The 27445-nt window shown below is 44.0% G+C and overlaps 1 long non-coding RNA gene across 1 annotated transcript in view; it reads left to right on the top strand.

Annotated features, from left to right (window-relative positions):
* Positions 1-3174: 3174 nt before the first annotated feature.
* LOC125963198 (uncharacterized) overlaps positions 3175-27445 on the top strand; it is a 367083-nt gene continuing 342812 nt past the window's right edge. The window contains exon 1 of the long non-coding RNA XR_007475019.1: positions 3175-3235. This is a non-coding gene — a long non-coding RNA (uncharacterized LOC125963198). The remainder of the gene's footprint in view (positions 3236-27445) is intronic.

Here is a 27445-nt window from a genome sequence, read left to right as displayed (position 1 = left end):
CTCCAATCCTATCACTGCTGCGTTTATGCCCCTGTACACACGCTTGATTCTCTTTTGGAGACATAGCAATCCATAGGTTTTAAGATACTTACTAGTCAGGTACATTCTTAGGCGTTTAATATGGGGTGTTGAGTCCATTTCGTTGAGCAAGGAGTAGCTCTTGTCTATTACATATTTGGCTTCAGGAACTTTATCTGTGCTCATTTCAACCTCTGCTTTTATGCAGCACCCCAACTCCCCTTTCCCCTTAATCAAGCATAAGTTGGTTTTCTAAATTTGAGACGCTCTTCTGTTTTGTAATCCAGTTCCTGTGTAGCCAAGTTTACATTCCGTGTATTAGTGATATCTTATGATGTTTCTTTTTCTGTGTGACTTATTTCAGTTAGAATCATCATACCTGAATCCACTCATTATGCTGCTACAGGCCTGATGACATAGATTTCATTGCTGAGTGATATTGCATTGTACGTAAGTACCACAAATTCTTTATCCATTTTTCACTTTCTGCGTAATTGAACTTGTACCGTAAAGGAGGTTCTTGTAAACAGAGCTGTCCCAAACTTTTGGGTGGCTGTGTCTTTTTGATTTTAATTTCCCTAAGCTATAGGACCATAAGTGGAAGTGCCCTAGGCTCTGTTGCTTTGTTTTTTAGATGTTTCAGGAAGCACCATACACTTCTCCTGAGTGGCTGTTGGCAATTTACATCCCACCCATCAGCATATCAAGTCTCCCAGCTCTCCATGGCCTCTGTTGCCTTTGTGGATTTTACACTTTTTTCAGATGGCCCTTATTACCGGGGGGAAGTGAGACTTCATTGTAGTGCAGATTTCCTTTGCAAGCTTGCTTGGTTGGACAAAAAGGGCGTATGCGTTTTTTCTTGAATATATTCAGGAGAAAATGCATATGCACTTTTTGGCCAAGTGCATCATTGTGGACGTTCTGCCTCTTTTCCTATGCTTTAAATGCAATTCCAGTCTACCTCCTGAAATCGGTTTCCTGCAATTCTGCGCCGCTTTCAAGTTCTCTTGGCAGCCTTACTTCAGTATATTTTTGGACGATAGCTGTCATTTATAACTCTGCAGGTTTGTGAATTACAGTGCCCCTGAGCTCCTTTCTTCAACTCGCTTTCTTGTGAGCTGGCCGCAACACCACAGGATTGCTTCAGGCCCTAATCTGGTTCCGGCACGGCACGCTGAGCCTTTGCTTAATTCCTCTTCCTGGTGGGAAATGAGAGTTAAATTTGCCCGTCCAGACACCTCCAGCTAGTCTCTCATTGGTTCTCCCTATTCCTGTTCATCTTCCGCAGAAATTGCAAACTGGGCCAAACAGGAGGTTAAAGGCACTGACTCTCCAAGTCGGGAGAGTGTTAGTAAAGCGTCTGGAATGTTGCACCTGAGTACCAGGGGACGATAACTGAGACATATTGGAACACGTCTCCCGATCACACAGTTGATCATACTCTGGGTTCCACATGCATGCTTTAGCTGAAGGAAGAATCCCTTAAACCTGGAGAGTTGAGACCCGTGGAATGGGTACCATGCAATATGATTTCAAAGGGTCTTCATTTGCTCACAGAACCTCTTCAATCCTATCACTGCTGCGTTTATGCCTCTGTACACACGCTTGATTCTCTTTTGGAGACATAGCAATCCATAGCTCTTAAGATACTTAGTAGTCAGGTACGTTCTTAGGCGTTTAATATGGGGTGTTGAATCCATTTCGTTGAGGAAGGAGTAGCTCTTGTCTATTACATATTTGGCTTAAGGAACTTTATCTGTGCTCATTTCAATCTCTGGTTTTATGCAGCACCCCAACACACCTTTCCCCTTAAGCAAGCATATGTTGGTTTTCTAAATTTGAGACCATGTTCTGTTTTGAAATCCAGTTCCTGTGTAGCCAAGTTTACATTCCGTGTATTAGTGATATCTCATGATGTTTCTTTTTTTTGTGACTTATTTCAGTTAGAATCATCATACCTGAATCCACTCATTATGCTGCTACGGGCCTAATGACATAGATTTCATTGCTGAGTGATATTGCATTGTACGTAAGTACCACAACTTCTTTATCCATTTTTCACTTTCTGCGATATTGAACTTGTCCCGTAAACGAGGTTCTTGTAAACAGAGCCGTCCCAAACTTTGGGGTGGCTGTGTCTTTTTGATTTTAATTTCCCTAAGCTATAGGACCATAAGTGGAAGTGCCCTAGGCTCTGTTGCTTTGTTTTTTAGATGTTTCAGGAAACACCATACACTTCTCCCTAGTGGCTGTTGGCAATTTACATCCCACCCATCAGCATAACAAGGCTCCCAGTTCTCCATGGCCTGTCCTGCCTTTCTGGATTTTACACTTTTTTCAGATGGCCCTTTTGACAGGGGTGAATTGAGACTTCATTGTAGTGCAGATTTCCTTTGCAAGCTTGCTTGTTTGGCCAAAAAGTGCGTATGCGTTTTTTCCTGAATATATTCAGGAAAAAACGCATACGCACTTTTTGGCCAAGTGCATCATTGTGGACATTCTGCCTCTTTTCCTATGCTTTAAATGCAATTCCAGTGTACCTCCTGAAATCGGTTCCCTGCAATTCTGCGCCGCTTTCAAGTCCTCTTGGCAGCCTTACTTCACTATATTTTTGGACGATAGCTGTCATTTATAACTCTGCAGGTTTGTGAATTACAGTGCCCCTGAGCTCCTTTCTTCAACTCGCTTTCTTGTGAGCTGGCCGCAACACCACAGGATTGCTTCAGGCCCTAATCTGGTTCCGGCACGGCACGCTGAGCCTTTGCTTAATTCCTCTTCCTGGTGGGAAATGAGAGTTAAATTTGCCCGTCCAGACACCTCCAGGTAGTCTCTCATTGGTTCTCCCTATTCCTGTTCATCTTCCGCAGATATTGCAAACTGGGCCAAACAGGAGGTTAAAGGCACTGACTCTCCAAGTCGGGAGAGTGTTAGTTAAGCGTCTGGAATGTTGCACCCGAGTACCAGGGGACTAGAACTGAGACATATTGGAACACGTCTCCCAATCACACGGTTGATCATACTCTGGGTTCCACATGCATGATTTAGCTGAAGGAAGAATCCCTTAAACCTGGAGAGTTGAGACCCGTGGAATGGGTACCATGCAATATGACTTCAAAGGGTCTTTGTTTGCTCACCGAACCCCTCAAATCCTATCACTGCTGCGTTTATGCCCCTGTACACATGCTTGATTCTCTTTCGGAGACATAGCAATCCATAGGTTTTAAGATAATTAGTAGTCAGGTACATTCTTAGACTTTTAATATGGGGTGTTGAGTCCATTTCGTTGAGCAAGGAGTAGCTCTTGTCTATTACATATTTGGCTTAAGGAACTTTATCTGTGCTCATTTCAATCTCTGGTTTTATGCAGCACCCCAACTCACCTTTCCCCTTAAGCAAGCATAAGTTGGTTTTCTAAATTTGAGACCCTGTTCTGTTTTGTAATTCAGTTCCTGTGTAGCCAAGTTTACATTCCGTGTATTAGTGATATCTTATGATGTTTCTTTTTCTGTGTGACTTATTTCAGTTAGAATCATCATACCTGAATCCACTCATTATGCTGCTACGGGCCTGATGACATAGATTTCATTGCTGAGTGATATTGTATTGTACGTAAGTACCACAACTTCTTTATCCATTTTTCGCTTTCTGCGATATTGAACTTGTCCCGTAAACGAGGTTCTTGTAAACAGAGCCGTCCCAAACTTTGGGGTGGCTGTGACTTTTTGATTTTAATTTCCCTAAGCTATAGGACCATAAGTGGAAGTGCCCTAGGCTCTGTTGCTTTGTTTTTTAGATGTTTCAGGAAACACCATACACTTCTCCCAAGTGGCTGTTGGCAATTTACATCCCACCCATCAGCATAACAAGGCTCCCAGTTCTCCATGGCCTGTCCTGCCTTTCTGGATTTTACACTTTTTTCAGATGGCCCTTTTGACAGGGGTGAAGTGAGACTACATTGTAGTGCAGATTTCCTTTGCAAGCTTGCTTGGTTGGCCAAAAAGTGCGTATGCGTTTTTTCCTGAATATATTCAGGAAAAAACGCATACGCACTTTTTGGCCAAGTGCATCATTGTGGACGTTCTGCCTCTTTTCCTATGCTTTAAATGCAATTCCAGTCCTCCTCCTGAAATCGGTTCCCTGCAATTCTGCGCCGCTTTCAAGTCCTCTTGGCAGCCTTACTTCACTATATTTTTGGACGATAGCTGTCATTTATAACTCTGCAGGTTTGTGAATTACAGTGCCCCTGAGCTCCTTTCTTCAACTCGCTTTCTTGTGAGCTGGCCGCAACACCACAGGATTGCTTCCGGCCCTAATCTGGTTCCGGCACGGCACGCTGAGCCTTTGCTTAATTCCTCTTCCTGGTGGGAAATGAGAGTTAAATTTGCCCGTCCAGACACCTCCAGGTAGTCTCTCATTGGTTCTCCCTATTCCTGTTCATCTTCCGCAGATATTGCAAACTGGGCCAAACAGGAGGTTAAAGGCACTGACTCTCCAAGTCGGGAGAGTGTTAGTTAAGCGTCTGGAATGTTGCACCCGAGTACCAGGGGACTAGAACTGAGACATATTGGAACACGTCTCCCAATCACACGGTTGATCATACTCTGGGTTACACATGCATATTTTAGCTGAAGGAAGAATCCCTTAAACCTGGAGAGTTGAGACCCGTGGAATGGGTACCATGCAATATGACTTCAAAGGGTCTTTGTTTGCGCACCGAACCCATCAAATCCTATCACTGCTGCGTTTATGCCCCTGTACATATGCTTGATTCTCTTTCGGAGACATAGCAATCCATAGGTTTTAAGATAATTAGTAGTCAGGTACATTCTTAGACGTTTAATATGGGGTGTTGATTCCATTTCGTTGAGCAAGGAGTAGCTCTTGTCTATTACATATTTGGCTTAAGGAACTTTATCTGTGCTCATTTCAATCTCTGGTTTTATGCAGCACCCCAACTCACCTTTCCCCTTAAGCAAGCATAAGTTGGTTTTCTAAATTTGAGACCCTGTTCTGTTTTGTAATTCAGTTCCTGTGTAGGCAAGTTTACATTCCGTGTATTAGTGATATCTTATGATGTTTCTTTTTCTGTGTGACTTATTTCAGTTAGAATCATCATACCTGAATCCACTCATTATGCTGCTACGGGCCTGATGACATAGATTTCATTACTGAGTGATATTGTATTGTACGTAAGTACCACAACTTCTTTATCCATTTTTCACTTTCTGCAATATTGAACTTGTACCATAAACGAGGTTCTTGTAAACAGAGCCATCCGAAACTTTTGGGTGGCTGTGTCTTTTTGATTTTAATTTCCCTAAGCTATAGGACCATAAGTGGAAGTGCCCTAGGCTCTGTTCATCTGTTTTTTAGATGTTTCAGGAAGCACCATACACTTCTCCCGAGTGGCCGTTGGCCATTTACATCCCGCCCATCAGCATAACAAGGCTCCCAGTTCTCCATGGCCTGTCCTGCCTTTCTGGATTTTACACTTTTTTCAGATGGCCCTTTTGACCGGGAGCAAGTGAGACTTCATTGTAGTGCAGGTTTCCTTTGCAAGCTTGCTTCGTTGACCAAAAAGGACGTATGCCTTTTTTCCTGAATATATTCAGGAAAAAACGCATACGCCCTTTTTGGCCAAGTGCATCATTGAGGACGTTCTGCCTCTTTTCCTATGCTTTAAATGCAATTCCAGTCTACCTCCTGAAATCGGTTTCCTGCAATTCTGCCCCGCTTTCAAGTCCTCGTGGCAGCCTTACTTCAGTATATTTTTGGACGATAGCTGTCATTTATAACTCTGCAGCTTTGTGAATTACAGTGCCCCTGAGCTCCTTTCTTCAACTCGCTTTCTTGTGAGCTGGCCGCAACACCACAGGATTGCTTCAGGCCCTAATCTAGTTCCAGAGCGGCACGCTGAGCCTTTGGTTAATTCCTCTTCCTGGTGGGAAATGAGAGTTAAATTTGCCCGTCCAGACACCTCCAGCTAGTCTCTCATTGGTTCTCCGTATTCCTGTACATCTTCCGCGGAATTTGCAAACTGGGCCAAATAGGAGGTTAAAGGCACTGACTGTCCAAGTCGGGAGAGTGTTAGTAAAGCGTCTAGAATGTTGCACCCGAGTACCAGGGGATGAGAACTGAGACATATTTGAAAATGACTCCCGATCACACGGTTGATCATACTCTGGGTTCCACATGCATGTTTTAGCTGAAGGAAGAATCCCTTAAACCTGGAGAGTTGAGACCCGTGGAATGGGTACCATGCAATATGACTTCAAAGGGTCTTCATTTGCTCACTGAACCTCTCCAATCCTATCACTGCTGCATTTATGGCCCTGTACACATGCTTGATTCTATTTCCGAGACATAGCAATCCATAGGTTTTAAGATACTTACTAGTCAGGTACATTCTTAGGCGTTTAATATGGGGTTTTGAGTCCATTTCGTTGAGCAAGGAGTAGCTCTTTTCTATTACATATTTGGCTTAAGGAACTTTATCTGTGCTCATTTCAATCTGTGTTTTTGTGCAGCACCCCAACACACCTTTCCCCTTAAGCAAGCATAAGTTGGTTTTCTAAATTTGATACCCTGTTGTGTATTGTAATCCAGTTCCTGTGTAGCCAAGTTTACATTCTGTGTATTAGTGATATCTTATGATGTTTCTTTTTCTGTTTGACTTATTTCAGTTAGAATCATCATACCTGAATCTAGTCATTATGCTGCTACTTGCCTGATGACATAGATTTCATTGCTGAGTGATATTGCATTGTACGTAAGTACCACAACTTCTTTATCCATTTTTCACTTTCTGCGATATTGAACTTTTACCATAAACGAGGTTGTTGTAAAGAGAGCCGTCCAAAACTTCGGGGTGGCTGTGTCTTTTTGATTTTAATTTCCCTAAGCTATAGGACCATAAGTGGAAGTGCCCTAGGCTCTGTTGCTTTGTTTTTTAGATGTTTCAGGAAACACCATACACTTCTCCCAAGTGGCTGTTGGCAATTTACATCCCACCCATCAGCATAACAAGGCTCCCAGTTCTCCATGGCCTGTCCTGCCTTTCTGGATTTTACACTTTTTTCAGATGGCCCTTTTGACAGGGGTGAAGTGAGACTACATTGTAGTGCAGATTTCCTTTGCAAGCTTGCTTGGTTGGCCAAAAAGTGCGTATGCGTTTTTTCCTGAATATATTCAGGAAAAAACGCATACGCACTTTTTGGCCAAGTGCATCATTGTGGACGTTCTGCCTCTTTTCCTATGCTTTAAATGCAATTCCAGTCCTCCTCCTGAAATCGGTTCCCTGCAATTCTGCGCCGCTTTCAAGTCCTCTTGGCAGCCTTACTTCACTATATTTTTGGACGATAGCTGTCATTTATAACTCTGCAGGTTTGTGAATTACAGTGCCCCTGAGCTCCTTTCTTCAACTCGCTTTCTTGTGAGCTGGCCGCAACACCACAGGATTGCTTCCGGCCCTAATCTGGTTCCGGCACGGCACGCTGAGCCTTTGCTTAATTCCTCTTCCTGGTGGGAAATGAGAGTTAAATTTGCCCGTCCAGACACCTCCTGGTAGTCTCTCATTGGTTCTCCCTATTCCTGTTCATCTTCCGCAGATATTGCAAACTGGGCCAAACAGGAGGTTAAAGGCACTGACTCTCCAAGTCGGGAGAGTGTTAGTTAAGCGTCTGGAATGTTGCACCCGAGTACCAGGGGACTAGAACTGAGACATATTGGAACACGTCTCCCAATCACACGGTTGATCATACTCTGGGTTACACATTCATATTTTAGCTGAAGGAAGAATCCCTTAAACCTGGAGAGTTGAGACCCGTGGAATGGGTACCATGCAATATGACTTCAAAGGGTCTTTGTTTGCGCACCGAACCCATCAAATCCTATCACTGCTGCGTTTATGCCCCTGTACATATGCTTGATTCTCTTTCGGAGACATAGCAATCCATAGGTTTTAAGATAATTAGTAGTCAGGTACATTCTTAGACGTTTAATATGGGGTGTTGATTCCATTTCGTTGAGCAAGGAGTAGCTCTTGTCTATTACATATTTGGCTTAAGGAACTTTATCTGTGCTCATTTCAATCTCTGGTTTTATGCAGCACCCCAACTCACCTTTCCCCTTAAGCAAGCATAAGTTGGTTTTCTAAATTTGAGACCCTGTTCTGTTTTGTAATTCAGTTCCTGTGTAGGCAAGTTTACATTCCGTGTATTAGTGATATCTTATGATGTTTCTTTTTCTGTGTGACTTATTTCAGTTAGAATCATCATACCTGAATCCACTCATTATGCTGCTACGGGCCTGATGACATAGATTTCATTACTGAGTGATATTGTATTGTACGTAAGTACCACAACTTCTTTATCCATTTTTCACTTTCTGCAATATTGAACTTGTACCATAAACGAGGTTCTTGTAAACAGAGCCATCCGAAACTTTTGGGTGGCTGTGTCTTTTTGATTTTAATTTCCCTAAGCTATAGGACCATAAGTGGAAGTGCCCTAGGCTCTGTTCATCTGTTTTTTAGATGTTTCAGGAAGCACCATACACTTCTCCCGAGTGGCCGTTGGCCATTTACATCCCGCCCATCAGCATAACAAGGCTCCCAGTTCTCCATGGCCTGTCCTGCCTTTCTGGATTTTACACTTTTTTCAGATGGCCCTTTTGACCAGGGGGAAGTGAGACTTCATTGTAGTGCAGATTTCCTTTGCAAGCTTGCTTGGTTGGCCAAAAAGCGCGTATGCGTTTTTTTCCTGAATATATTCAGGAAAAAACGCATACGCCCTTTTTGGCCAAGTGCATCATTGTCGACGTTCTGCCTCTTTTCCTATGCTTTAAATGCAATTCCTGTCTACCTCCTGAAATAGGTTTCCTGCAATTCTGCCTTGCTTTCAATGCCTCTTCATAGCCTTACCTCAATATAGTTTTTGAAAATAGTTGGCCTTTATAACTCTGCACGTTTTTGAATTGCAGTGGCCCTTAGCTCCATTTTTCAGCTCATATTTTTGTGATCTTGCCTCATAACCACAGGATTCCTTCAGGCCCTATTCTTCTTCTGGGGCACCTTGCTGTGCCTTTGGTTTATTCTTCTTACTGATGTGAAATTAGAGTGACATGTGCCCATTGAAACCGCTACAGCTTGTTTCTCATTGGTTCCCCCATTTCCCATTCATCCTCCGCACTAACTGCAGACTGTGCGATACCAGAACTTAAAGGCATTGACTCTCCATGTGGGGATGTTGTTAGTAAAGCGGCTGGAATGTCGATCCGGAGCCCCAGGAGAGGAAAAATGAGGTGCGTTTTAGAAACCTTTCCCGATCATATGGTATACCAGTCGCTGGGTTTCCCAAGCGTGGTTTAGCTGTAGGAAGATTCCCTTCAATCTGGATTGTTGGGACCCTTGGAATGAGTAGCATGAAGTATTGCATTAAACTTTTGGCAGTTGCTCACCAAAACTCACCAATCCTCTCAGCCCCAAGTGTCCAGCCTTATGTCTTATCCAGCTGTGGGTTTATATGTGGTCAATCCAGGTTGCATCACAGCCCCTGAGCAAATTTTGTAAGAATTTTTCTCTCTTTCATTGTTTCTGCGTTTTGTTTTTAAAATTTATTTCTATAATGGGGTTTAGCTCATTTTCACTGCTGTGTTTGTGCCGCTCTGCACACACTTGATTCCCTTATGGAGATATATCAATACATGGATTTTAAGATTCTTATTACTCAGATATATTTCTCTGTGGTTTATAAGGTGTGTTGAGGCCAGTTCATTGAGCAAGGTGTAGATCTTGTCTAATATCTATTTGGTTTATTGAACGGTATCTGTGCTAATTTCAAACTCTGGTTTTATGCATCACCCCACCTCTCCTTTCCCCTTAAGCTGACATAAGTGTGTTTTCTAAATGTGAGACACTGTTCTGTTCTGTAATTCATTTCTTGTGCAGCCATATTTACCCTCCCTCTATAAGTGATATCTTATGATATGTTTCTTTTTCTGTTTGACTTATTTCAAGTAGTATTATCGGACCTAAATCCACTCTTTATCCTTCTACTAGCCTTATTACATTGATTTCATGGTGAAGAGATATTCCATTGTACATAAGTACCACATCTTCTTTATCCATTGTTCTCTTTCCTGGGATATTTAAGGTGTACTGAAGTTGAGGTTCTTGTAAACAGAGTAGCCCTAAACTGTGGTGTGCTTGTGTCTTGTTGATTTTTAGACTTCCCTAGATATATTCCCATGATTGGAAGTGTCCTATGCTCTGTAGCTCTGTTTTTTAGATGATTTAGGAACCACCATACACTTCTCCAGAGTGGCTCTCGGCAGTTCACACACTGCCCATCAGCGTATAAAGGCTCCCTGTTCTCCATGGCCTGTCCTGCATTTCTGGTTTTTACAATTTTTTAGGATGGCCCTTTTGACCGGTGGGAAATGAGACTTCTTTGTTGTGCACATTTGCATTGCTTGCTTGCTTCGTTGCCCATAAAGTGCGTATGCGTTTTTTCCTGGATATAATCAGGAAAAACGCATACGCCCTTTTGGGCCAACTGCATCATTGTCGAAATTCTGCCGCTTTTCATGTGCTTTAAAGACGAGTCCAATCTATCTCTTGAAATCTGTTTCTTGCAATTCTGTCTTGCATTCAGATCCTCTTCTTTGCCTTACCTCAACATAGTTTTGGACGTTAGTTTTCATTTATAACTCTGCAGGTTTGTGAATTGCAGTGACCCTGAGCTCCATTTTTTAAGTTGCTCTTTTGTGAGCTGGCCTCAAACCCGCAGGATTGCTTCAGGCCCTATTTTGGCTCCGGCGAGGCGGGCTGAGCCTTTTTTCAATTCTTATTCTTAATGGGAAATTAGAGTGATATGTGCCCGTCCAAACCCCTACAACTATTCTCTCATTGGTTCCCCCTCTTCCCGTTCATCCTCCTCACAATTTGCAAAATGTGTGAAACAGAAGTTTAAATGTGCTGATTCTCCAAGTGGGGAGATTCTAAGTAACGTGGCTGGAATGGTGAACAGGAGCACCAGGAGAGGATAAATGAGCTGCATTTTAGACACATCTCCCGATCACATGGTGTACAGTCCTCTGGGTTTTCCATGCATGTTTTAGCTGTAGGAAGATCCCTTGAACCTGCAGATTTGGGACCCATTGAATGGGTACCAGGTAGTATTACTTTAAAGGGTGTGCATTTCCTCACCCAACCTCACATTTCTCTTAGTGCAAACAGTTTCCAGCCTTATGTCTCATCCTGCTGTGGGTCTAGATGTGTTCAATCCATGTTGCATCACCGTCCCTGAGGAAAAGTTGTAAGAGGTTTTCTCTGTCTCTCTGTCGTTTATTTTTTTCAATTTATTACTATATTGGTTACAGCTGATTTTCAAAGCTCTGTTTCTTGCTGCTGTACATCCACTTGATTCACGTACAGAGAGACATCAGTAAATTCTTTTTCAGATTCTTACCAGTCGTATATATTCTTTTCCGGTGACTTGAGTGTGCTGAGTGCAGTTCTTTTAGCTACCGTGTAGGCCTTGTTGATTATCAGTTTGGTATTTGGAATGGTATCTTTGCTAATTTCAACCTCCTGGATGATGCCTCACCCCTCCCCACCTTTCCCGTTTAGCAGCCTTATGCGTGTTTCCTACATATTTGACTATGTTTTTGTTTTGTAATTTATTTCATGTGTAGCCATTTTGGATTCCACCTTTAAGTGATATCTTATGATATGTGTCTTTTTCTTTTTGAATTATGTCACTTAGAATGATCATACGTAACTCTTCCGGAGTTGTTACAACTGGCCATATTTCATTGATTTCCAGGCTGAATAATATTCCACTCTACCTAAGTACCACATCTCTATCCATTTTTTCTCTCCAGAGACATTTAAGTTATATCCTAGTCGAGGATCTTTTTAACAGAGAGGGGGTAAACATTGGGGTGCCTGTGTCCTCTCGATTTTTGTTTTTCCCAAGATATACGCCCATGAGTGCAAGTGCCCTATGCTCTGTAGCTCATTTTTTAGATGCTTTAGTAAACACAATACACTTCTCCAGAATGGTCGTTGTCAATATACATTTCCACTATAAGTCTCACAGGGCTCCCTCTTCTCCTTGCCCTGTCCTGCATTTCTGTTGTTTACGCTTTATGAGGATGGCTCTTCTGACTGATGCGAAGTGATATCTTTTGTAGTATTGACTTCCAGTGCCCACCTGTTTGCTTGGCTAAAAAAGTGTATGCCCTTTTCTTGAATATATACAGAAAAAAACGCATACACCCTTTTTGGCCAACTGCAATGTTGGCAATGTTCAGCTCCTTTTCTCGTGCTTAATGGCGAGTCCTTTCTACCTCCTCAGATCCCTTTCCTGACATTCTCCCTTGCTTACAAGTCCTTTTCTCTGACTTTCCTCAAGACATTTTTCAGTGATGGATATTTTCAACTCTGCAGTTTCGTGAATTTTACTGCCCCCGAGTTCCATTGTTCAACTTGCGTTTATGGGAACTGGCCACAAAGCAGCGGGATTTCCTCAAGCCCTATACTGTTTCCATGGGCAACCCTAGCCTTTGGTCAATTCGTCTTCCTGATTGGAAATTAGAGTGACATGTGCCTGTGTGAACACCTAGGACTTGTCTCTCATTGTTCCTCATCCTTCCGCTTCATCCTCTGGACAAATTCCAAACTGTACGCAACAGGATGTTGACAGTGCTGACATCTCCAAGTGGGGAGACTGTTAGTAAAGACGCTGGAGGGGTGAACCCGAGCACCAGGAGATGAGGAGATGAGATGCCTTTTCCAAACTCTTCCCGATCAGACGGTATACCATCCTCTGGGTGTGACAGACATGTTTTAGCAGTAGGAAGAGTCCCATTCATGTAAGGAGAACACCAGGGCTTTTTCAAAATCAGTGTCTGCCCGAAACCCAAACTGGGAATTTTTTAAGCTATGGCTACACATATGTTCATTAAGGGCCTTGGGAAGTAGGCAGAGTCCAAACTTTAGATGATTGAAATCTTCAGGGTCAGAAGCACTCACCACCAGCTTCCCTTAGGTTACACTTTAACTGTCATTGATCGATGACAATGACAATAAAAATATCTATTCTTTTCCAGATTATTTCCCCTTATAGCTTATTGCAAAATGTTAAGTGTAATTCCCTGTGCTATACAGTAGTTCCTTGTTGATGATCTATTTTATACATAGCAGTGTGTATGTGTTAATCCCAAACTGTTAATTTATCCCTCCTCCCACCTTTCCCCTTTGGTAATAATAAATTATAAGATTTTATACTTCTCAGAAATGGGGGAGCTGAAAGAGAGGTATCATTTTCAATGGAAAAGCATTTAAAACAAGATTGAAGCTTTAACCAAGATTATTAGATGTACATCCTTGGAAAGAAATCACTTCGTTTCTCTAATATTGACCTGACAAATAAGACAAACCTTTTCACTGAACTTGCTTATAATAAAGTGATGGAAATATCAAATGGAAGTGTTAGAAACATCTTATTTTACCCGAGCCTTATACACTGTTCTATGTTAACTACAGTTTGGCTCACACATCTGTTCATTGAGGTTACAATAGTCTCAATTTCTGTTACTGATCCTCCAGAGTGGACCCCAACAAGTGTCCCCCTGCCCAGTGTCATTGGGGCCAAAAGATCGAGACTGAGTTTGGTTCACAAGCAAAGGAAACTTTATATTTTGATCAGAGAATGGAGAGGTGAGAGCATGCACTACCCCGTGGGCTGTGGGCTGGGCTGTTGTGTAGAGATCCTGTCAGAGTCAGTGGGAGGGAGGGGGCGGAGCTCTCGAGGGCCGGGTTGGCTGCAGCTCAGGCTCTATATCGCAGAGTCTGCACTGGGCCCCAGGAGCTGAGGTGTCGTCCCAGCCATTCTGCACTAGGAAATCTGGTCTGAAGTGCCGGGTGTGGAACCTCTGCATGCGGGACCCTAGGAGCACATGAAATTAGACAAAGCACAAAGGATAAAAAAGGTTAGACTTGACTTTATTGCCCAGATTCTATTTTTATCTCCCAGGGATTTTTAATGGGCTTTGCTGGGGACAAACCCCTCCTCTGCCTTTTGTCCCGTTCCTCATTCTTGGAGTGCTGAGGGTGCAGACCCTTCTTCTGTAACTGCTGAGTGCTGAGTTGGGAGCCCTCATACCCGGGGGCGAGGGTCAGAGCTTCTCCCCAGCAGCCTCCAGGTGACGTTGATTGTCCCCAGGCCCCCTGCCTCCCTGCTCGTCCACCTGAGCACCAGCATTGGAAGTGTTATAGATTCTAATGACCTTTAAGGGTCCAGGAAAGAGATGTGCAGAGACGCTGTGGGGGCCGGTTTCACTCCGCCCCACATTTGTTCAGCCACCTTAGGCTGACCGTTTCTGCCAGCCTAGATGCGCTGACCAGTAGTCTGCGCTTTCTTCAATTAGGCCCCTGAATTAATGTACAAACGGCACCAGGTGTCAGAGCCCTGCCTGCTCAACTCCCAGACAGTCCAGGGTCAGTGGTGATCAAGGACCATGATGGCCACTGAGTCAACAGCCTTTTGAAGTAAACAGGAGTCCAGCTGGTCTTATTGGCCACCATCATCAAGGTGTCTGTAGGCTTTTCTATGGTGACAGTGTGATATACGGTTCCCCCGCCAAGATTATTGGCTCCCCTCTGCGTGCAGTAAGTCCTGCAAGCAGTAGTCTGCTCTTTTGGGACACACTCTTGTTGTTTTATGAGAGAAACTCCAGGTCAAGTGATGTTCACACGAGTCGTCATGGTGCCCTGTTGCCCCCGGTTATCTCTCTGGATGTTGGAGTTGGAGGGCCTCCTCACTCGAGGTTGGTGTGCCCACGGAGCGAACCCTGCAACTTCAGGGCATGGTTGGTGGTTAGGATCACCACGTGGGGTCCTTTTCCCTTAGGAGGGAGGTGGCCTTTTGGGCTGCTGATTTCCAGGTTTTTAGATACCGCCAGTATCTTGGCCAGATGTGGCAGTGGGCCAAGCCCCTTGGTGCCCGTAGTTTATCCTACCTGGATGGCATTCTTGCATTGTTCCATTTCAAGTGGTCCCAGTTTTTGCACTAATTCTCCAATGGTGATTCACCTTTCACCGGGAATGTAAAGGTCAAAGGGTTTAGCTAAATTAGGGAGTTCCAGGGCAAGGGTCTGAATTGACTGCTCTTTCCATTCTTGAAAGGCCACTTCTGGATTCTATTCAAAAGGATCATCATCTTTTCCTTTCAGTGTTTCATATAGAGGCCCAGCTAGTAGACTGTAGTTAGGGATCCAGAAGCAGCAAACCCTGGCCTCCCCAGGAACCCCTAAGCTGTCTTCTAGTTTTAGAAAGGGGTAAGGCTGAAAATGGTTTCTTCCCTTTCCTGGGATGGGCTTCTCCGACCTTCTGTGAGAACGAAGCCCAGGCAGGTCACCGCAGTCTGTGATATTTGAGCTTTTTCTTGGACAACTTCTATCCTTTATTGGCTTGGTAGTTCAGAGGCCTCCTTAGTAGGGCTGGCGATCAGAATGTCGTCTGCGTACTGAAGGAGGGTTTCCTTTTCCAGAGGTAGAACTTTTAGGTCTTTAGCTAAGCTTTCCCCAAAGATGGTGTGGGAATTTTTGCACCCTTGGGGCAAGACGGCCCGGAAGTATTGTTTTAGTTGTATGTTGAGTCCTGCCACTCACAAGCCAAAATTTCTTGTGACTCTGGGACTAATGGAATACAAAAGAAGGCATCATTGAAGACTAATACAGAATACCATGTCCTGGTGGTTGGTAGAATGACCAGCAGGGTGTAGGAATTAGGAGCAGCTGGAGGTATATCCTCGGTGGCTTCACTGACTGTCCTGACATCCTTTACCAGGTCCCCAGCAGCCCATGGGGCTCTCATGGTCAGACCAATCCCAGAATATGGAGCTCACCTGGGCAGGTACCCCACCCCCACACCAGCCCACAGGGCTCTCGTGGTCAGGCCCCTCCCAGGATACAGAGCTACCCTTGCAGGTACCGTGGCAGGGCTGGGCACACAGGAACCGTGCACATAGCCCTCATTGCAGAGCACCCCTAGGTCACCTGTCACTCAGAGCTGACACAGAGCACCTCAGAGCAGGACTTGAACTAACAAACAGCAGCTGCGACAGGTCTGTGACCCTGGGCATCACTCTGTGCGGCCTCCCTCCACCTGGTCTTCCAGAGACTTCCACTGCACCCGGAGCACCAGGCCTCTGTCTCCAACCACCACCCACCCCTCCTCTCCCTGACTCCTGGGTTCCTCTCATTAGGAGAGGGTTTTCTTGAAGTTGTCTCCCACTCATGGGCCAGATAAAATGATTAGAAAACAAGCCAAAGCTGCAGCCCCTTGTCTATCCTGACTCTCAGGAGCCCACACCTGTTCCTTGGACCTGGCCGGTTCAGCAAGTTCCATTTTCTGCAACTGTGAGCCCCTGAGGGGTGATGATTGGCTGACCTGGGCAGCCTTACCGTGCCGGCCAGCCCTCCCCAGGTGTGCCTGGGTTGAGATCAATATAAATACCACTCCAGGCAGCAAGAGGCCCTGCAGCCGTGCCTGACGCCATTTTCTCTGCCCTGTCAGCAGTCTCGGGGCTGGGCTGGTGGGAGGGAGTGAGAGGCCATGGCTTTGTGGGTGGCCCAGTGTGAGTGGGTCTCTGCTGGACTTTCTGCAGCAGTTGCCAGGCTGCCACCTGCTAAAGAAGAGGATGTGTCACCCATACCTGCTGCTGGAATTTCTCCCTGGGCAGAGGTGAGGAAGGAGAAAAGCAGTGGGGGCAGGGACAGGACGGGTATCTCAGGCAGGGAAATGGAAATCTTCCAGAAGAGCACCCAGGGCCAGGACCATCCTGGCTGGCCTGCAGGCACCAAGTCGGCCGGTATGCTGTCACTCGTGTGGCTCTATGGCCCTTCCTCTAGGCTTTCAAGTCCTTGTATATATTCAGGTGTTTTACCTGGGACGGGTGGGAATAGTTCAGCAGCAACTGGCCTGGGGCTCAGCTCACGTTTACTCACAGATGCCTCGGCACGGTGCCCCAGCTTTGCAATGAGGACGCTTGTTGCATGGGGGCTGCTGGCTGAATGGGAGACGATTCCCCACCACTGACCAACTTCAGAATTGTTTACAACTGGAGCAAGTGCCCTGATACGGTTTTCCTCTGTGGAACTGGTGGGTTCTGTGTTTTTTTTCTCTTTTTCGTTTTTGGTTCAAGGTAGATTTTATTCCTCTTTTTTGTATTTACAGATATAAGCATGGAAATAATTTATTCATATAAATACATGTATGTGAAGGGAATAATTGTTTTTTCTGTTTTATTTTTTAAATTTTATTTCTTTTTAATTTTGAATTTTATTTTATATTTTTATACAGCAGGTTCTTATTGGTTATCTATTTTATACATATAAATGTATACATGCCAATCCCAGTCTCTCAACTCCTCCCACCACCAACCCCCCCAACAGCTTTCCCCCCTTGTTGTCCATACGTTTGTTGTCTACATCTGTTGCTCTATTTATGCCTTGCAAAATGGTTAATCTGTACAGTTTTTCTAGGTTCCACATATATGCATGAATATACAAGATTTGTTTTTCTCTTTCTGACTTACTTCACTCTGTATGACAGTCTCTAGATCCATCGACGTCTCTACAAATGACCTAATTTCATTCCTTTTCATGGCTTAGTAATATTCCATTTTATATATGTACCACAGCTTTATGCATTCGTCTGTCTGTGGGCATTTAGGTTGCTTCCATTACCTCGATATTGTAAAGAGTGAGGCAATGAACATTGCGGTGAATGTCTCTTTTTGATTTATGGTTTTGTCTGGGTATATGTCCAGAACTGGGATTGCTGTATCATATGGTAATTCTACTGTTAGTTTCTTAAGAAACTCCATATTGTTCTCCATAGTGACTGTATCAATTTATATTCCCAACAATAGTGGAAGAGGGTTCCTTTTCTCCACACATTTCCAGCATTTTTTGTTTGTAGATTTTCTGATGATGCCCATTCTACCAGGTGTGAGGTGATACCTCATTGTTGAGTCCATTTTGTTGAGCAAGGGGTAGGTCTTGTCTATTACATATTTAGCTTATGGAACGGTATCTGTGCTAATTTCAAACTCTGCTTTTATGCAGCACCACAACTCACCTTCCCCCTTAAGCAAGCATAAGTTGGTTTTCTAAACATGAGACCCTGTTCTGTTTTGTAATTCAGTTCATGTGTAACCAAGTTCTCATTCCATGTATTAGTGATACCTTATGATGTTTCTCTTTCTGTGTGACTTTTTTCACTTAGAATCACCGTGCCTCAATCCACTCATTATGCTGGTACGGGCCTGGTGACATAGTTTTCATTGCTGAGAGGTATTCTGTTGTACGTAAGTACCACAACTTCTTTATCCATTATTTGCTCTCTGGCATATTTAACTTGTGCTGAAGAAGAGGTTCCTGTAAAAGAGCCGTCCCAAATTTTGGGGTGGCTGTGTCTTTTTGATTTTAATTTCCCTAAGCTATAGGACCATAAGTGGAAGTGCCCCAGGCTCTGTTGCTTTGTTTTTTAGATGTTTCAGGAAACACCATACACTTCTCCCCAGTGGCTGTTGGCAATTTACATCCCGCCCATCAGCATAACAAGGCTCCCAGTTCTCCATGGCCTGTCCTGCCTTTCTGGATTTTACACTTTTTTCAGATGGCCCTTTTGACGGGGGGGGGGAAGTGAGACTTCATTGTAGTGCAGATTTCCTTTGCAAGCTTGCTTGGTTGGCCAAAAAGGGCGTATGCGTTTTTTCCTGAATATATTCAGGAAAAAACGCATACGCCCTTTTTGGCCAAGTGCATCATTGTCGACCTTCTGCCTCTTTTCCTATGCTTTAAATGCAATTCCAGTCTACCTCCTGAAATCGGTTTCCTGCAATTCTGCCCGGCTTTCAAGTCCTCTTGGCAGCCTTACTTCAGTATATTTTTGGATGATAGCTGTCATTTATAACTCTGCAGGTTTGTGAATTACAGTGCCCCTGAGCTCCTTTCTTCAACTCGCTTTCTTGTGAGCTGGCCGCAACACCGCAGGATTGCTTCAGGCCCTAATCTGGTTCCGGCATGGCACGCTGAGCCTTTGGTTAATTCCTCTTCCTGGTGGGAAATGAGAGTTAAATTTTCCCGTCCAGACACCTCCAGCTAGTCTCTCATTGGTTCTCCCTATTCCTGTTCATCTTCTGTGGAATTTGCAAACTGGGCCAAACAGGAGGTTAAAGGCACTAACTCTCCAAGTCGGGAGAGTGTTAGTAAAGCATCTGGAATGTTGCACCCGAGTACCAGGGGACGAGAACTGAGACATATTTCAACACGTCTCCCGATCACACGGTTGATCATACTCTGGGTTCCACATGCTTGTTTTAGCTGAAGGAAGAATCCCTTAAACCTGGAGAGTTGAGACCCGTGGAATGGGTACCATGCAATATGACTTCAAAGGGTCTTCATTTGCTCACCAAAACTCTCCAATCCTATCACTGCTGCGTTTTTGCCCCTGTACTCACGATTGATTCACTTTCAGAGACATAGCAATCCATAGGTTTTAAGATACTTACTAGTCAGGTACATTATTAGGCGTTTAATATGGGGTTTTGAGTCCATTTCGTTGAGCAAGGAGTAGCTCTTGTCTATTACATATTTGGCTTAAGGAACTTTATCTGTGCTCATTTCAATCTCTGGTTTTATGCAGCACCCCAACTCACCTTTCCCCTTAAGCAAGCATAAGTTGATTTTCTAAATTTGGGACCATGTTCTGTTTTGAAATTCAGTTCCTGTGTAGCCAAGTTTACATTCCGTGTATTAGTGATATCTTATGATGTTTCTTTTTCTGTGTGACTTATTTCAGTTAGAATCATCATACCTGAATCCACTCATTATGCTGCTATGGGCCTGATGACATAGATGTCATTGCTGAGTGATATTGCATTGTACGTAAGTACCACAACTTCTTTATCCATTTTTCGCTTTATGCGATATTGAACTTGTACCGTAAACGAGTTTCTTGTAAACAGAGCCATCCCAAACTTTGGGGTGGCTGTGTCTTTTTGATTTTAATTTCCCTAAGCTATAGGACCATAAGTGGAAGTGCCCTAGGCTCTGTTGCTTTGTTTTTTAGATGTTTCAGGAAACGCCATACACTTCTCCGGAGTGGCTGTTGGCAATTTACATCCCGCCCATCAGCATAACAAGGCTCCCAGTTCTCCATGGCCTGTCCTGCCTTCTGGATTTTACACTTTTTTCAGATGGCCCTTTTGACGGGGGGGAAGTGAGACTTCATTGTAGTGCAGATTTCCTTTGCAAGCTTGCTTGGTTGGCCAAAAAGGGCGTATGCGTTTTTTCCTGAATATATTCAGGAAAAAACGCATACGCCCTTTTTGGCCAAGTGCATCATTGTCGACCTTCTGCCTCTTTTCCTATGCTTTAAATGCAATTCCAGTCTACCTCCTGAAATCGGTTTCCTGCAATTCTGCCCGGCTTTCAAGTCCTCTTGGCAGCCTTACTTCAGTATATTTTTGGATGATAGCTGTCATTTATAACTCTGCAGGTTTGTGAATTACAGTGCCCCTGAGCTCCTTTCTTCAACTCGCTTTCTTGTGAGCTGGCCGCAACACCGCAGGATTGCTTCAGGCCCTAATCTGGTTCCGGCACGGCACGCTGAGCCTTTGGTTAATTCCTCTTCCTGGTGGGAAATGAGAGTTAAATTTGCCCGTCCAGACACCTCCAGCTAGTCTCTCATTGGTTCTCCCTATTCCTGTTCATCTTCCGCAGAAATTGCAAACTGGGCCAAACAGGAGGTTAAAGGCACTGACTCTCCAAGTCGGGAGAGTGTTAGTGAAGCATCTGGAATGTTGCACCCAAGTACCAGGTGACAAGAAATGAGACATATTTGAACACGTCTCAGGATCACATGGTTGATCATACTCTGGGTTCCACATGCGTGTTTTAGCTGAAGGAAGAATCCCTTAAACCTGGAGAGTTGAGACCCGTGGAATGGGTACCATGCAATATGACTTCAAAGGGTCTTCATTTGCTCACCAAAACTCTCCAATCCTATCACGGCTGCGTTTTTGCCCCTGTACTCACGATTGATTCACTTTCAGAGACATAGTAATCCATAGGTTTTAAGATACTTACTAGTCAGGTACATTATTAGGCGTTTAATATGGGGTTTTGAGTCCATTTCGTTGAGCAAGGAGTAGCTCTTGTCTATTACATATTTGGCTTAAGGAACTTTATCTGTGCTCATTTCAATCTCTGGTTTTATGCAGCACCCCAACTCACCTTTCCCCTTAGCAAGCATAAGTTGGTTTTCTAAATTTGGGACCATGTTCTGTTTTGAAATCCAGTTCCTGTGTAGCCAAGTTTACATTCCATGTATTAGTGATATCTTATGATGTTTCTTTTTCTGTGTGACTTATTTCAGTTAGAATCATCATACCTGAATCCACTCATTATGCTGCTATGGGCCTGATGACATAGATGTCATTGCTGAGTGATATTGCATTGTACGTAAGTACCACAACTTCTTTATCCATTTTTCGCTTTATGCGATATTGAACTTGTACCGTAAACGAGTTTCTTGTAAACAGAGCCATCCCAAACTTTGGGGTGGCTGTGTCTTTTTGATTTTAATTTCCCTAAGCTATAGGACCATAAGTGGAAGTGCCCTAGGCTCTGTTGCTTTGTTTTTTAGATGTTTCAGGAAACACCATACACTTCTCCCGAGTGGCTGTTGGAAATTTACATGCCGCCCATCAGCATAACAAGGCTCCCAGTTCTCCATGGCCTGTCCTGCCTTTCTGGATTTTACACTTTTACCAGATGGCCCTTTTGACCGGGGGAAAGTAAGACTTCATTGTAGTGCAGATTTCCTTTGCAAGCTTGCTTGGTTGGCCAGAAAGGGCGTATGCGTTTTGTCCTGAATATATTCAGGAAAAAACGCATACGCCCTTTTTGGCCAAGTGCATCATTGTCGACGTTCTGCCTCTTTTCCTATGCTTTAAATGCAATTCCAGTCTACCTCCTGAAATTGGTTTCCTGCAATTCTGCCCCGCTTTCAAGTCCTCTTGGCAGGCTTACTTCAGTATATTTTTGGACGATAGCTGTCATTTATAACTCTGCAGGTTTGTGAATTACAGTGCCCCTGAGCTCCTTTCTTCAACTCGCTTTCTTGTGAGCTGGCCGCAACACCACAGGATTGCTTCAGGCCCTAATCTGGTTCCGGCACGGCACGCTGAGCCTTTGGTTAATTCCTCTTCCTGGTGGGAAATGAGAGTTAAATTTGCCCGTCCAGACACCTCCAGCTGGTCTCTCATTGGTTCTCCCTATTCCTGTTCATCTTCCGCAGAAATTGCAAACTGGGCCAAACAGGAGGTTAAAGGCACTGACTCTCCAAGTCGGGAGAGTGTTAGTAAAGCGTCTGGAATGTTGCACACGAGAACCAGGGTTTGAAAACTGAGACATATTTGAACACGTCTACCGATCACACGGTTGATCATACTCTGGGTTCCACAAGCATGTTTTAGCTGAAGGAAGAATCCCTTAACCCTGGAGAGTTGAGACCCGTGGAATGGGTACCATGCAATATGACTTCAAAGGGTCTTCATTTGCTCACCGAACCTCTCCAATCCTATCACTGCTGCGTTTATGCCCCTGTACACACGCTTGATTCTCTTTTGGAGACATAGCAATCCATAGGTTTTAACATACTTACAAGTCAGGTACATTCTTAGTCGTTTATTATGGGGTGTTCAGCCCATTTCTTTGAGCAAGGAGTAACTCTTGTCTGTTACATGTTTGGCTTAAGGAACTTTATCTGTGCTCATTTCAATCTCTGGTTTATGCAGCACCCCAACTCACCTTTCCCCTTAAGCAAGCATAAGTTGTTTTCTAAATTTGAGACCCTGTTCTGTTTTGTAATCCAGTTCCTGTGTAGCCAAGTTTACATTCCGTGTATTAGTGATATCTTATGATGTTTCTTTTTCTGTGTGACTTATTTCAGTTAGAATCATCATACCTGAATCCACTCTATGCTGCTATGGGCCTGATGACATAGATTTCATTGCTGAGTGATATTGCATTGTACGTAAGTACCACAACTTCTTTATCCATTTTTCACTTTCTGCGATATTGAACTTGTACCGTAAACGAGGTTCTTGTAAACAGAGCCGTCCCAAACTTTGGGGTGGCTGTGTCTTTTTGATTTTAATTTCCCTAAGCTATAGGACCATAAGTGGAAGTGCCCTAGGCTCTGTTCCTCTGTTTTTTAGATGTTTCAGGAAACACCATACACTTCTAACCAGTGGCTGTTGGCAATTTACATCCCGCCCATCAGCATAACAAGGCTCCCAGTTCTCCATGGCCTGTCCTGCCTTTCTGGATTTTACACTTTTTTCAGATGGCCCTTTTGACCGGGGGGAAGTGAGACTTCATTGTAGTGCAGATTTCCTTTGCAGGCTTGCTTGGTTGGCCAAAAAGTGCGTATGCGTTTTTTCCTGAATATATTCAGGAAAAAACGCATACGCCCTTTTTGGCCAAGTGCATCATTGTGGACGTTCTGCCTCTTTTCCTATGCTTTAAATGCAATTCCAGTCTACCTCCTGAAATTGGATTCCTGCAATTCTGCCCCGCTTTCAAGTCCTCTTGGCAGCCTTACTTCAGTATATTTTTGGACGATAGCTGTCATTTATAACTCTGCAGGTTTGTGAATTACAGTGCCCCTGAGCTCCTTTCTTCAACTCGCTTTCTTGTGAGCTGGCCGCAACACCACAGGATTGCTTCAGGCCCTAATCTGGTTCCGGCATGGCACGCTGAGCCTTTGGTTAATTCCTCTTCCTGGTGGGAAATGAGAGTTAAATTTGCCCGTCCAGACACCTCCAGCTAGTCTCTCATGGGTTCTCCCTATTCCTGTTCATCTTCCGCAGAAATTGCAAACTGGGCCAAACAGGAGCTTAAAGGCACTGACTCTCCAAGTCGGGAGAGTGTTAGTAAAGCGTCTGGAATGTTGCACACGAGTACCAGGGGTTGAAAACTGAGACATATTTGAACACGTCTCCCGATCACACGGTTGATCATACTCTGGGTTCCACATGCATGTTTTAGCTGAAGGAAGAATCCCTTAAACCTGGAGAGTTGAGACCCGTGGAATGGGTACCATGCAATATGACTTCAAAGGGTCTTCATTTGCTCACCGAACATCTCCAATCCTATCACTGCTGCGTTTATGCCCCTGTACACACGCTTGATTCACTTTCGGAGACATAGCAATCCATAGGTTTTAAGATACTTACAAGTCAGCTACATTTTTAGTCGTTTATTATGGGGTGTTGAGCCCATTTCTTTGAGCAAGGAGTAGCTCTTGTCTATTACATGTTTGGCTTAAGGAACTTTATCTGTGCTCATTTCAATCTCTGGTTTTATGCAGCACCCCAACTCACCTTTCCCCTTAAGCAAGCATAAGTTGTTTTCTAAATTTGAGACCCTGTTCTGCTTTGTAATCCAGTTCCTGTGTAGCCAAGTTTACATTCCGTGTGTTAGTGATATCTTATGATGTTTCTTTTTCTGTGTGACTTATTTCAGTTAGAATCATCATACCTGAATCCACTCATTATGCTGCTATGGGCCTGATGACATAGATTTCATTGCTGTGTGATATTGCATTGTAAATAAGTACCACAACTTCTTTATCCACTTTTCGCTTTCTGCGATATTGAACTTGTACCGTAAATGACGTTATTGTAGACAGAGCTATCCCAAACTTTGGGGTGGCTGTGTCTTTTTGATTTTAATTTCCCTAAGCTATAGGACCATAAGTGGAAGTGCCTTATGCTCTGTTGCTTTGTTTTTTAGATGTTTCAGGAAACAGCATACACTTCTCCCCAGTGGCTGTTGGCAATTTACATCCGGCCCATCAGCATAACAAGTCTCCCAGTTCTCCATGGCCTGTCCTGCCTTTCTGGATTTTACACTTTTTTCAGATTGCCCTTTTGACCGGGGGAAAGTGAGATTTCTTTGTAGTGCAGATTTCCTTTTCAAGCTTGCTTGGTTGGCCAAAAAGTGCGTAGACGTTTTTTCCTGAATGCATTCAGGAAAAAACGCATACGCCCTTTTTTGCCAAGTGTATCATTGTCGACGTTCTGCCTCTTTTCCTATGCTTTAAATGCAATTCTAATCTACCTCCTGAAATCGGTTTCCTGCAATTCTGCCCTGCTTTCAAGTACTCTTGGCAGGCTTACTTCAGTATATTTTTGGACGATAGCTGTCATTTATAACTCTGCAGGTTTGTGAATTACAGTGCCCCTGAGCTCCTTTTTTCAACTCGCTTTCTTGTGAGATGGCCGCAACACCGCAGGATTGCTTCAGGCCCTAATCTGGTTCCGGCACGGCACACTGAGCCTTTGTTTAATTCCTCTTCCTGGTGGGAAATGAGAGTTAAATTTGCCCGTCCAGACACCTCCAGCTGGTCTCTCATTGGTTCTCCCTATTCCTGTTCATCTTCCGCAGAAATTGCAAACTGGGCCAAACAGGAGGTTAAAGGCACTGACTCTCCAAGTCGGGAGAGTGTTAGTAAAGTGTCTGGAATGTTTCACACGAGAACCAGGGTTTGAAAACTGAGACATATTTGAACACGTCTCCCGATCACACGGTTGATCATACTCTGGGTTCCACGTGCATGTTTTAGCTGAAGGAAGAATCCCTTAAACCTGGAGAGTTGAGACCCGTGGAATGGGTACCATGCAATATGACATCAAAGGGTCTTCATTTGCTCACCGAACCTCTCCAATCCTATCACTGCTGCGTTTATGTCCCTGCACACATGCTTGATTCTCTTTCGGAGACATAGCAATCCATAGGTTTTAAGATACTTACTTGTCAGGTACATTCTTAGGTGTTTAATATGGGGTGTTCAGTCCATTTCGTTGAGCAAGGAGTAGCTCTTGTCTATTACATATTTGGCTTAAGGAACTTTATCTGTGCTCATTTCAATCTGTGGTTTTATGCAGCACCCCAACTCACCTTTCCCCTTAAGCAAGCATAAGTTGGTTTTCTAAATTTGAGACCCTCTTCGTCTTTGTAAACCAGTTCCTGTGTAGCCAAGTTTACATTCCGTGTATTAGTGATATCTTATGATGTTTCTTTTTCTGTGTGACTTATTTCAGTTAGAATCATCATACCTGAATCCACTCATTATGCTGCTATTGGCCTGATGACATAGATTTAATTGCTGGGTGATATTGCATTGTACATAAGTACCACAACTTCTTTATCCATTTTCCACTTTCTGCGATATTGAACTTGTACCATAAATGCGGTTCTTGTAAACAGAGCCGTCCCAAACTTTGGGGTGGCTGTGTCTTTTTGATTTTAATTTCCCTAAGCTATAGTACCATAAGTGGAAGTGCCCTAGGCTCTGTTGCTTTGTTTTTTAGATGTTTCAGGAAACACCATACACTTCTCCCGAGTGGCTGTTGGCAATTTACATCCTGCCCATCAGCATAACAAGGCTCTCAGTTCTCCATGGCCTGTCCTGCCTTTCTGGATTTTACACTTTTTTCAGATGGCCCTTTTGACTGGTGGGAAGTGAGACTTCATTGTAGTGCAGATTTCCTTTGCAAGCTTGCTTGGTTGGCCAAAAAGGGCGTATGCGCTTTTTCCTGAATATATTCAGGAAAAAACGGATACGCCCATTTTGGCCAAGTGCATCATTGTCGACGTTCTGCCTCTTTTCCTATGCTTTAAATGCAATTCCAGTCTACCTCCTGAAATCGGTTTCCTGCAATTCTGCCCCACTTTCAAGTCCTCTTGGCAGCCTTACTTCAGTATATTTTTGAACGATAGCTGTCCTTTATAACTCTGCAGGTTTGTGAATTACAGTGCCCCTGAGCTCCTTTCTTCAACTCGCTTTCTTGTGAGCTGGCTGCAACACCGCAGCATTGCTTCAGGCCCTAATCTGGTTCCGGCACGGCCCGCTGAGCCTTTGGTAAATTCCTCTAACTGGTGGGAAATGAGAGTTAAATTTGCCCGTCCAGACACCTCCAGCTAGTCTCTAACTGGTTCTCCCTGTTCCTGTTCATCTTCCACAGAAATTGCAAACTGGGCCAATCAAGAGGTTTAAGGCACTGAGTCTCCAAGTTGGGAGAGTGTTAGTAAAGCATCTGGAATGTTGCACCCGAGTACCAGGGGATGAGAACTGAGATATATTGGCACACATCTTCGATCACACGGTTGATCATACTCTGGGTTCCACATGCATGTTTTAGCTGAAGGAAGAATCCCTTAAACCTGGAGAGTTGAGACCCGTGGAATGGGTACCATGCAATATGACTTCAAAGGGTCTTCGTTTGCTCACCAAACCTCTCCAATCCTATCACTGCTGCGTTTATGCCCCTGTACACATGCT

The sequence above is a fragment of the Orcinus orca genome, unplaced genomic scaffold (assembly GCF_937001465.1).
Source record: "Orcinus orca unplaced genomic scaffold, mOrcOrc1.1 scaffold_125, whole genome shotgun sequence".
NCBI classification, from domain to species: domain Eukaryota; kingdom Metazoa; phylum Chordata; class Mammalia; order Artiodactyla; family Delphinidae; genus Orcinus; species Orcinus orca.
Note: the sequence above shows the minus strand (reverse complement) of the source record. Positions and strands in the feature narration are given on the sequence as shown.